At 39.5% G+C, this 11,859-nt stretch overlaps 1 long non-coding RNA gene across 1 annotated transcript; it reads left to right on the forward strand.

Moving 5' to 3' along the window:
* LOC112847090 (uncharacterized) lies at positions 1-11,341 on the forward strand. Its single transcript, XR_003220414.1, has 4 exons — positions 1-39; positions 7,976-8,010; positions 10,957-11,118; positions 11,288-11,341. It is a non-coding gene; the product is annotated as an uncharacterized LOC112847090 (long non-coding RNA).
* The last annotated feature ends 518 nt before the right edge of the window (positions 11,342-11,859 follow it).

Raw genomic sequence — 11,859 nt, forward strand, 5'->3', positions numbered from 1 at the left:
GTGGACGAGGATTACAGAGTTCCTTATGCAACGACAAAGGTATGTGCCTCTTTTCACGTCACGCTGTGCGCCATGTTATTGTTTACGTGAGATGAATTGCAGAATGGCAGATAGAGACGAAATACTGTTAATCTGACTATCTTCAGGTTTTACACGCTTACATATACACACGCAGTTACTGTCCCTCCATTTAGAAAGGCAGAGGCATCACGGTGTAATTATTTTACGTGTAGTTTTTTTTCCTATGTAATAATATTCAACATTGCTGTCAATACATTTTTCCAAAAATTCCTCTCTGTGCAAAATGGGTTCAAACACAAAAACAGCTGTGGGATACTGTTTGTCCGTGATTTGAACCGGGGGAACAAATTACGGCAGGATCAGCCTGATATTATTTGTATCCCGCTGTAACTTTACTGTATAAAAAGCTAACATGTCCAAAATGTCAGGAGTAGTCATTACAAGAAGTGTTTGTGAACTAAAAATCAAGAATGTGGGATACTGTTTGTCCGTGATTTGGAGAGCCCAGCGCTGCTCCCGACGCAGGGAAAACTAATTCTGCAGGGGAGACCTACCTTGGCACTTGTGCAGGTGAAGCCAAAGGGAAGATATGCTTCACCATATTTTCTAGTCTTTGGCTTGGAAGGAAGTTGGTTTGGAAACATATTTGGCGATGCTTCATCTCCTGCTTTGCGTTTGTGTGGGAGCCCCGTCAAAAACCTGTCCATTATGCTAGCAGCGTCCAAGCATTCTTTTCTATTTTTTTTTTCTTTTCATACCGCCCCCCCCCCCTGCAATGGCTCTGCGCCCCTCTAGGGGGCGGGCCCCACACTTTGGGAACCTCTGGGCTAAAGGACGACCAAATGGATATAATTGTGATATCACAGGTCTGACCAGCAGCCAGTGTTTCTATAAACAGACATGTGCTATGTTTGTGGGACCCTAGGCTAGAAACAGATCCCCTGCCTGTCTCTCCGCTCTCATTCCTCTGGGAAGAAATGTTGGACCATGGCTAAACTGTAACTGACAGATACTGAAGATGGATGAGATATTAAGCCAAGAAATAAGTGGCGAAATAAGATGATTTTCATGCATCTGCAGGTGGGCTAATCAGATACATACATACATTATATGAAAGGTGCACAGCAGGAGAAAAAAATGGAAACTGTATGCTGATGTAACCTCAAAAAATAAACTCTGGCAATAATAAATACTCACTGGACATGAAAAAGATGGGAACAGCAACAATTGTTTGGAATCCACAATAGCCTTTTACCATATGAGTATTCAAGTGGTTTGAAAGGGCTAAGCTACTGCAACTAATCTGGGCTCTGTTTTTAGGCTTTAAAGTCTAAATTCTCACAGGAGACTTAAGCTAATCTCCAATCTTTTCAGGGCACATTAGGTGAGTAGTATAAAAGTAGGAATGCAACAACCAAACATATCCAGAGTGGAGTGGACAAGAGACAAGTGAAGTGAAAATAAAAACCTTGCTTGTGTTAAGTTGGCTCAGACAGCATCATTGTCAGTGCTTTTCAGTCATTCCAAATATTTTGATCACAGTCAGGTTAACTCAGAAACTACTGCAAACGTGCAAAAAAAAAACCAACAAAAAAAAAGCAACCCAAAAATAAGCAGTTGGAGGCGCAGGTGTGAAATACCTGTAACCTGCTGACTCTTTGCTGTTGCGCCCTCCATGCCATGTTTTCTGCACCACTACTGACTGATGCATCACTGCTGACCTGTAGCGTTGTAAACATAGAACAACATAGAGTAATATTGACAGCCTGGCCTCATTGACAGCCAGTCTAATTTTGTGAGTGACTATTGGACCCATATCTAATCTGAAAAACAGTTCAGGAATCATTAGTATGAAGTAATATAAAGCATGGAAAAAGTATTGTAATGAAGTGAAAAGATTTGACCATTCTGTCAGAAGAGCATTTGTGAGGTCAGAAACTGATGTTAGACAAGAAGTCCTAGCCCGGAGTCTCCGCTCTAATTGCTCCCAAAGGTGTTCTTTTGGGTTGAGTTCAGAACTTGACTGTGTGCCAGTCAAGTTCTTCCACTCACTCATTCATGTCTTTATGGACCTTCCATTGTGCACTGGTGCGTAGTCAGGAAGAGGCCATCCCTTCAATGTTTTCAGAAAGTTGGGATTATGAAATTGTCTAAAAAAATGTCTCGGTATGTTGAAGCATTGAGAGTTCTTTACACTGGAACTGAGGAGCCAGGTCCAACTCCTGAGAAACAACCCACATGATAAAAACCCCTCCACCAAACCTTATACTTGGCACAATGCAATCAGAAAAGTACTGTTTTCTTGGAAACCATCAAACCCAGACTTGTCCATCAGATTAGACTTTACACCACTACATCTGGCACTTTGCTTTGCACTTGGTAATATAAGGCTTGGATGCATCTGCTTGGCCTTGGAAGCCCATTCCATGAACTTCTCTACGCACTGTTCTTGAGCTAATCTGAAGGCAACATGAAGTCTGGAGATCTGTAGCAACTAAGCATGCAAAATGTTGGTCATCTCTGCGCACTATGCACCTCAGCATCTACTGATCCGGCTCTGTGATTTTATATGACCTACCACTTCATGGCTGAGTTTTATAAAGTGTTATACTTTGTTATAATACCACTAACAGTTGTCTGGAATATTTAGTAATGAGGAGATTTAATGACTGGACTTGTTGCATAGGTTGCATACGGTACCACGCTGGAGCTGTGCTCTTTGAACTCTTTATGTGTGAGGTCTTCTTTCACAAATGTATGCAGAAGCAATCTGCATGCCCAAGTGTTTGATTTTATACACCTGTGGCCATGGAAGTTACTCAAATAGCTAAATTCAAAAATTTGGATGGATGAATGAATACTTTTGACAGAATAGTTTATATGAAGCTCATGTTTTGTTTTGTTTTGTTTTTCTTTTCTAGATTTCTTGAAGTCCATTCTATAATTAACAGTATGTGGAAATATCAATATTGTCAGTACAGACCTAAAGCAGATTAGATTTCTTCTCTAGACCATGCAGTGCTTTCAAACTGTTGGTGTTCAGCTTCATTCTGACAGCAGTTTAAAATACCCCAAGACCTAATTTTGCTAATTAGGTCTTGGGGGTCTCCAATGATGTCATTTCTATTTGTTTTAAAGGGAGACTTTTTTCTATTACCTTGACACTCATGTCATTATAATTTCTCCTTGTAGAATTGTCACAATGTGGGTGAACAAAGAAACTGTTTAAGGTTCAAAAGTGTAAAAAGGCCTCTACTTTTATTTTAATCTTGTTGGGAGCACTAAAGCATTTGCAGGTTCAGTCCTAGGCCTAAGATAAGGTCAGACTGACCTTTTCATTTCAATCTCATCTAGCCCAGTTCACTTTGCACTTGGTTTACACTGACCTCACTCTAAGCTATATAAAGTAGAATGCTGTTACTACCATGATGCTTCCAGCCAGTAATACCCAATGCTTCCCAGATTACTTATTTTCAAAGTAAATGTGCTAAACATTCATGTCAAGTAAAAATATATTTTTGCCAAATGGTGTGATGTGTTGACCTGCTTTATGTGTGAACCACTGATGTAGCAGACCTTTTTAGGAAGAGAGTCAAAGAGCACTAACAGTGGTGATACAAACTTAAGTGGTATCGAAATGGGCATAGCTTTACAATGCCATGGAGTCAACCTCAGCCACTGATCCTGGCAGATACTGATGCTCTTTTGTGTATTCTATTAACAAATCTCATACAGAGCACACTACTGAAGCTGATTCAGCCTTCTCACAGTTACTTCCTCCTCTGTAAGCTGTGTTTCATACCCACACCATCTCCTTTGTGCTATTAGTTCATTTCTGCCATGACATCACTGTGATGTCAGTAGTCACTGATCCATGCTCTAATCAGTGCTCTGTGTAAAATGTTAACATAGCAAACATAAAGTTTCAAGCTGTGACTTAATGTTTGCTTAGTTTTTTGAAAGCAGACCTGACAAATAAGGGGTGGCTCTGACTGTGAAACTGAGAACACTTCATGCTTTCTGGCTAATGACTTGTGACTGACAAGTTGTTAGCTAACCATAATTTCTAAAATGCACTTTGTGTTTTATGGAATATGAACTGAAAGTAGCAATCAAGCCCAAACACTGAAGTGTTTACTATGACAGAGAGCAAAGGAGCTAAGGGCCATTTTCAAATGAATTTCCATACAACAGGAAGAATTTTTGTGGTCAAAGTAACAGAGAAGGGAATCAAGAACTGGTTCTTGTAGAGAAACCAGCTCGTAGTAGTTCAATTCCCTCGAATTTCTAGTCCCCTTTCCTATCGATTCTGCTTATTGGCTCTATGTGCATTTGCGCAACAGTCAACTGATTTCAGTTCATGTGCTGGAGGAAGTGAATAGCGATGCTCTTCTGGTGTCGAACCATGGAGATTACTTTCATTTTTATTGCACAAAACCAGAAGAGCGGGAAGGTGGGATGGTGTGGAGTAGAGCCAGAAATTAATAATAACTATTGATTAATACAAAACCATTTATAAACACATAGTGAGTGAAAAAATGCAAGCGAAGAAGAAACACTGCGTATCATGGGAAGCTGCCAGCATCCTAGGCCTAATGCAATGTAACTGTAAGGGAGGATTCAGGGTCAACTGGTGCAGCTCTAAATATATGCTTTGTCAAAAAAGAAAGTTATACTCTTAAAAGTAGAGAGGGTGTCTGTCTCCTAACCAGGAGCAGGTTCCACAGAAGAGGGGCTGGAAAGTTGAAAGCTCTACTTCTACTTTTAAATATTCAAGGAACAACAAGTAAGCCAGGAGTCTGAGATTAAAGTGCTCTATTGGGGTGATATCGTTCCACTCCCTGTCAACAAGCAGTCAGCAACCTGATGAGATTTTGGATCAACTGAAGGTTTTCAGGGAGTTTTTAGGACAACTGTCCAAAGGACATTGTTCCAGAAGTCTTTTGGTTTTTTCAGATCCAATATTGCTAACCTAAGCTGTGCTTCCATGTTCTTTTTAGATAGAAGAGGCTTTCTTCTGGCAACCCTTCCAAACAAGTCGTACAGGTTTTTTTATGACTGTGCTGCAATGAACTTGCTTGAACATCCTAAATGAGGCTGGTGGTATCTGGAATGAAGTTCTTGGGTTCTTTGTTTTGTTTTGTTTTGTGTGCAGATTCTCTAAGCACCGCACAGCCTGACCTTGGGGTGAATTTGCTTGGACACCCACTCCTGGAAAACATTTTTTCCTCATGTGACTGCAGTCTTGCTGCTTACCTTTGCCTGTGGCCACTTATTGCAATGACAAAACATCTATATTCCTAGACAACTACAAAACAGTTGTCAGGACACCAGCAGCTAATGGCAAATGGCTCGCTTCTAACCGGAACCAGAAGTGAAGTGTAGTCATTAACTGTCACAGGGTTACACCCTACAGCCAATACCCCCTCAAACTTTAAAGAAGGTTTGAAACATTAGGCACTGCACTAAAAGAGTTGTTCAACCATATCCATGTATTTCATCCCTGTACTATTATGCAGTAGTTCTTTTCTTTACAATGGCTATTTTCTCATCATTTCCCTGATATAAATGTGTTTTTTGCAGCTCAGTACCAAGAAGTTTAAAAAGTTCACTCTTGTGAGGCGTTACGAGCTTGAATAATTGAAATTGATATATAATTAAAAAAACTATGCTGAAAATCTTAACAGAGAATCCTTACTACATGTCACACCAGTGCTGCTGAGCCAGGAATCTGTGGGACTAGCACACTAAGGGAATATACTATGAAATCATAACCAGCATGTTTTCTGTCAGGAGGCCGTTGTCACTTTCAATTTTCCCATATTCCTCTCTCTGTGGCGAGCAGCAGCGTGTGCAAGAGACCACATTTTCTCTATCTGCATCACATAAAGGAGTCTTTTCTACCAGCAAGTCTCTGAGTTAGATTACATAGAGTTCAGGGTTGAAAAGGTATTTCAAATTGTGGTTTGTCAGACAAAAGAACAGGTTTCTGCTTCACTTCAGCTCATTTTAAATGCACCGGTTATGACAGCAGTATTTCTAAATCTTGTTTGTATTTGTCTTTGCATGGTAGAATTTAAACATGCATTTATGGATGCAACTGCAAACTGTGTTGAATGACAATGCTTTTCAGAAGTGTCTTCGGTCCTGTGCAGTGATTGTGACTGTCTTTTTTTTATGCTGTGCCACCTCAGGGCTCAAAGATCACTGGTATTTATTTTTGGTTTTCAGTCTATTGTAGATCAAAATTTCTTTTTGACATTATGCACTGCAGATGGCAAAATTCCTTTTTTTAAGTCTTTCTTAATTCTTTAAGAACTATTATTGAGTTATTTCACCACATTCAGTCACAGAAATGTGAAGAGTTTTCAACCCTTAAGTTTGCCACTTTTGAAAAGCCGTGTGGCCTAATAGTCTTGGAGCAGTTGAAAAAGTAAATATTTAAATTTATTATCACGCATGTCAACAGTCAAAAAGTAAAAACTGCTGCTGAAGCTGCAGCTTTGACAGATGACTATATATCGACACATAAGCATGATTTGGGGGAATTTTTGTACCCGTAGTACATTGGGGATGCTGGGATGTTAAAAACAAAACAAACTTGTGATCAGATTCTGAAATCATCTAGATTGACCAGGTTCAAACTTTCTTCTGATCTGTTTTCATGAGTTCTTAAACAACTTCACGTCCAGCAATACGTGGCTTCAGCCTGTCATGCTCAGGGGGCTTAGGAGCATTTCCATCAAACACAGAAGTCCTTTGCTTATTGCACTGGGAGGAGGGTTTGCTGTGGTTGATGCTGGCTGCTAGGGAGGTCAAAGAGGAGAGAGCTGTATTCAGTCCTAATGAGTTAGTGTTTGGGTTAACAATGCATAGGCCACTGAACTTATCGCATGAGCAGTTGAAAGGACCTGAATCCCCTAAAAACCTTTTTCAATGGCTTTAAGTATAGACTGTTTGCAGCCTGGGAAATGGTGAAGGAAAATTTATCTTCTGCTAGAGTAAGATGGATAGGCTGTTTGATCAACATGCTCAGTACTAAAATATTTACTGCTGGAGACCAAATCTTACCATTACTGCCAGCAAAGTTTCAGAGACTCATGACTAAAGTACTGGGGATCTGGAGTGATATATAGCCTATGTAGATAATGATGTGGTTTATTCAAGTGATCCACACATTTAGAGCATATCCATGTTCATTTCAGTTATTTGGTGGATGCACATCTCACAGTGCCATACCTGGATTAGGTGGTTTGGAAGGGTACAATTTCTCCAATGTAAGAAAAAGTTGAAACTATAGAAGACTGCCCTAAAAAAATGAGCTCATGCAGTTCCTAGTTTTAGTGGGATACTACAGGAGTTTCTGCAGACACTTTTTTGAAGTGGGACCACCACTAACTGATTGTTAACTAAAGAGAAAGATGACTTTTGTTCAGTCTCCTGCTTGTTAACAAGCTTTTGAAAGAAGCTGTTGTGCACTATTCAGTATTGGCAGCCCCACAATTTGATCAACCCTTTGGGAGCAGGAGATATCCTTGAGTAAGCTCATGACATTGGTGTTGATAGACCAGTATGCTTCTTCTCCAGAATAATTAGCACTTAACACTTAAATTATTCAAGCATATAAAAAGAAGTGCTGGCATTGATATGGACCCTAAGACATTTTGATGTTTATGTAAGCGAGGGTATTGCATCTGTCATGGTCTACATGAACCACAATTCTTTAATTTTTCTGAACTCTCTGCAATGTCAGAACACAATGACCATCTTACCAGAGTTTGGTAAGATGGTCATTGTTAATGTAGTTCTATTGATTAGATAATGGATAAATCAAGGGTTCATATCTATTGTCTAGTGCTCCTAATCAGTAATGGTGCCAAACGCTTATGCGTGTTACCTATTTGGTTCCAGCTTTGTCTTATTTTCCCACTTAATTTGATTCCTTTACTTCCAGGTTACTCAAGGGGTGGAGGCAAAGCAGCAATGGCGGTGAGTAACAGAATATATTGTGTTTGCAAATAGTTTCCCAGTTGAGCAAGGTATTTTTGCAATGAATATAGTAACATTTGAATGTCTATTATAGTTATATAACCTACTGTATTTAAGATCATTGATTTGTGGTTAGAACCCTATTTTATGGAGGGGAGTGTGAGCAGCACCACATACGTCTTTTCGAACTCTTTTCTACCGACTACCAGCAGCTTTGTTCACCACCTACAAAATACACACTTTTCCTTAGCAACCGGTTTCCAGGAATCATTGATCCATCTCTAGACCTGCAGCAACCGCTCGCCAACTGGTTGGCATCAAATCGCTTTTCTTTGAAACTACTGGTTGCCATTTGGTTACCAATCACTGTATAGTTCTGTGTGACTGGACCCTAAGGTTCACTTAACACAGAAAAAAGTGAAACCAAAAAGAAAACACTTAACAATAAACATGAATGCAAAAACTAAAGCAACTCAAAACACTGGGACCAGACCACGGGCCATGACAGTAGGTTTTAAATTTTCCATTACATTGCTGTAGAGGATACAGGACGGACCACGTTACAACACTTTTCAGCATTTTTATTTCCGCTTGTCGTCTTAAAACACACACACACACACACACACACACACACACACACACACACACACACACACACACACACACACACACACACACACACACAGCTTTTCGGCAGCGTCCTGCACATAACAACAACCACAACAACAGGACCCTGTGGAGACTTTTGTGCCGTGGAGGCGTGATGAGCTGATGCCGCTCAGGTGTGTCCACCTCCCCCCACAGCCAGGCCATAGACCACGCCCTTCAACAATTGCATTTCGTTTTTGTACATGTATGTATGTAATATGCACATTTAGCAAAATAAATTGTTGTTTGGTAAAGCATACTGAAAAATAAATGTGTTTTACTGTAAAAAGTAAAAATACAGCTGTACCAGACACAGGATCTAGTAAAAAGAAAAAAAAAAATCCCATTAGTAACTTGAAATGTCAGTGAACATGTTGGGTGTTAGTAATTTGCTCAATGACACATTGCTGTCAAGTGATTTGCATTATACCTCAAAGGGGACTTTTTTATTTATTTATTTTGATTTCTTGGTGCCAAAGCTTATTTTACATGCCATCCACTGTAAAACACATAGTAATGCTCCAGTTTCACCCTGCCCCCTTTTTTTATAATTTATTAAATGCTCTAAAAGCACTCTATTTTTGACATTTTTACCCTGTTAGACAAAATAATACAGAGCCTGAAAATGTCTCACATAAAAGCTTAAAATATTACATATAAATCTACAGCAATTAGCTCTAATTTTGTGATGAGGGCCTCCATATTTAACATAGACTTGGACAGTTGAGATGCAAAGCAGGCCATTGTATGAGGATCTCATTACGCTACTAAGAGTTTCTCTCCATCTAAATCATTCCACTGACGCGCCTAATAGGGTCCAAATAAAGTCCGCTCATTTATGAAGCAGTTAATGTTCAGCACAACTCCAGTAGAAGGCCTGTGTTTATAGCCATTACGCTGTTCAAGCCAATGTTTCTCATTTTTCAACATGCTACAGGGAAAATCTTCTTCACTCCACTTTGCGGGAGTCTATGGAGCAAAGTGGATATCTGAGCACAGCTCAACATGAGTTGGGAAAAATATTGGTGGCAAGTATTTATTTGGAGGATAGGGCATTAAATGCATTTGCATAATCTGAGCAGTGCTGCAGCTGGCCCGCAACGGTATCAACTCATACGGCCCTAATTTCACTCTCATCATTTTCTCTACTAACAGAGGAGCAGCAGCAAAAATCAGCTATTCATCTCTTTCACATTTATTAGCATGACTGATTCTCTCAGCTGTCACTGTTCATTTTGAGAAAATGTCTTCTGGGAGAGATATCATATGTTGTTTTATGAGTGCGTTAAAAAGAAGCAACCGTGAAAATGCACAGACATATACTGTAGAGGTTTCCATTTAGATAAGGTGAGACAGGGCCCTCAGGAGCGCTTGTGTTTTTACCGATGCCTCTTATCTTTCAGAGACACATTAACACAAGGTATACACAAGCAAAAAAGGAAGTGATCTCGATGACCAAAGGCAGTTATTTTGTGTGTACTGATCTGTGTATATGCTGGCATTTGGAAATGCAGATGCAATAAAAGTGCAGATGGTAAATAATCTGCACTTGTGTAGGGCCTTTTAATCTACAAATCGTTTTTCAACGTGTTTTTTCGCACACCTGTCATCAGCAGCTCCTGTGTGCACTTTTTTGATCTGTTCTTTGTATTCTTTAATTTATTTAATGTGCACAAAAATGCACATTTGATGCACATTTGACACCAGTAAATGGTGTTAACTCAATATAGTCATCTGCATGGCACTTTACTTATCTGGTGTCTAACGGCAGAGTCACATCATAGCAAGAAGGTCCTGTTTCAGATTGGTTGTTTCTGGGCTTTCTCTGTTGAGTCTGCATGTTTTCCTGGATGTTTGTATTTGCATAGATTTTCTCTGGGTACTCTGGCTTCTTCCCACTGTCCAAAAACATGTGTGCTAGGTTTACTGGTGATTCTGAATTGGCTGTAGGTGTGATTCTGAGTGTGAATGGTTGGCTGTCTCTCTATAATAAACTGGAAACCCATCCAGGGTTGTCCAGAGCAAGAGGCAGGGTACACCTCTGCCTCTTGCTCCCGGACAGTTGGGATAGGCTCCAGCACCTCCGTGACCCTTGGATAAGTGGAAGAAAATGGATAGATGTGTGTTAGAAATTAATGATGCAGAAATATACAGAAATAAATCTTCATTTTTAAGCTTCTAAAATCAGAAAGAGAACTATCCTCATCAGTCAAGACCCTGTTTATAAAAAGCTAGTGCTGCCAGCAATGTAATATGCACATCTGCCACTCTCTTAATGGTGCCCATATCTACTTTCAGGACCGAGAGCTCCTTCAGCTGTTTATGACACTTCAATGCATATCTCAAGAATATCATGACTGACAAAGAACTAAGTGATGAATATCTATCCTGACATTGGAAATGATGTCGAGGCCATTTTACTAGTTTGACAATGGGGAGAGCAGAATGAACTTAAAATTGGTATGAATGCTATTCCACTTTTTTTCTCATCTACCTGATTTTGTATTGTAGAAGCTTGGTTTAGTCTTGCTGTTGCATTTAGTTGATACTGTCTTTGTGCCTACTTGATTTTTATGATGCATGCCTTTGCTAAATGAGGTTATGTGCGTATTGTTATTTATCCTGCCAGCACCACTGCGGGATGTAGAGGCTTAGGGGAGTGAACTGTCAACTCTGCATTTAGTGGGCTACCTGGATAAGGTAAGGCAGAGATTTATTATACATCCACTAATATTTGGAAATGCAGATGGGTCATTTCTACTTCTCGGTGCCATTAGGTAGTAACATTGTTTAAGTGTTAAATTTTCAATGATTTGATCATTTAATCTGAAAGGGGGCTTGTTAAACTATTTCATATATATATACATATATATATATATATATATATATATATATACATACACACACACACACACACACACACACACACACACACACACACACACATATATACACATATACACACACTCAGAAAAAAATTGGACAAAATTGTTTTGTCCAAGTTTTCCAAGGGCCTTTGTGACAATATACGTATAATACAGGGAGTGCAGAATTATTAGGCAAGTTGTATTTTTGGGGAATAATTTTATTATTGAACAACAACCATGTTCTCAATGAACCCAAAAAACTCATTAATATCAAAGCTGAATGTTTTTGGAAGAAGTTTTTAGTTTTCGCTATTTTAGGGGGATATCTGTGTGT

Source organism: Oreochromis niloticus, linkage group LG1 (genome assembly GCF_001858045.2).
Source record: "Oreochromis niloticus isolate F11D_XX linkage group LG1, O_niloticus_UMD_NMBU, whole genome shotgun sequence".
NCBI classification, from domain to species: domain Eukaryota; kingdom Metazoa; phylum Chordata; class Actinopteri; order Cichliformes; family Cichlidae; genus Oreochromis; species Oreochromis niloticus.